A 1047-nucleotide genomic window follows, 5' to 3' on the forward strand; every position below is an offset into this window, starting at 1 on the left:
ACAGATAAATCCATCCCTCAGACCTGTAGAGGGTAGCCAGTCCTCTCCTGGGACCAGCAGCCCTTTATGCCAACTGGTACGGGAAGCTGACCAACCTTCCGGTGTTTGGATGGAGTTTAATGGTCTGGTGACCAGAAAGTGAGCCTGTGTAGCAGTAGGGATGAGGTTAGGGCCCGTGGGGCTTAACCCACGTGGCAGTAGCCACTTCACGTGGTTGTGGGCTCTGTGCCATTTGCTGCAGTGGAATTTTGAACCCACCTGGACCTACGCTGTGGGGCCCCGCCTAGGTTTCAGCACAAATGTTAGAATAAGGTGGCACAGTCCAGGACAAATCATACCATGGGTCAAGTCTCACCATAGAAGGTTTTATTGGCAGAGGCGGCCTCTGGGAGAGGGTGGGCAGGAAGAAGAAGGGGCTGCAGGCTGAGGGAAGGGGATGAGTCTGTAACCGGGTGTGACGAATGTGACGCATGTGCAAGGGTCCTGCGGTGGGCGCCATGGCGATGGACGCACGAGCTACGCTGTCCACAAATGAACCTGATGCTAAGAATGATACTTGGGCATTTGCCCACCCTATTAAGCAGATTTTCTGCAGATTAATGAATATGTACTCTCTTGTAGTAATGATATGTGGACAATTAATGATTTCATAATTCATAATGATAATTCTATGGAATTCTAAGATCTAAAACAATAATCTTGAGCCCTGTATAGTATGAAAGCTGCCCTTATAGTTTTGTAAACCTTCACATGTCACAGGCTAATTGCACTAAGATAGAAGGCAGGCTTGGGTTCCATTTATGATCAGGGAACACATTCCTTCTAGGATGGCTGTGAAACCATTATACGATAACTGAAGGTCACAAATTTGGATTGGATAATTTATTGCAGGTACATGGGCAAAAGATAAAATACAGTACTAATGAGACACAAGATTGGCTCTTGAGAAAAACCATGCTATCTTATAACCTAAGAATTATTGTTTTAAACTCTCAGTGAACCTGTGGAACTAGTTGCAGACAATGAATGTTTAATTAGATAACTAGT

The sequence above is a fragment of the Mus pahari genome, chromosome 9 (assembly GCF_900095145.1).
Source record: "Mus pahari chromosome 9, PAHARI_EIJ_v1.1, whole genome shotgun sequence".
Lineage (NCBI taxonomy): Eukaryota > Metazoa > Chordata > Mammalia > Rodentia > Muridae > Mus > Mus pahari.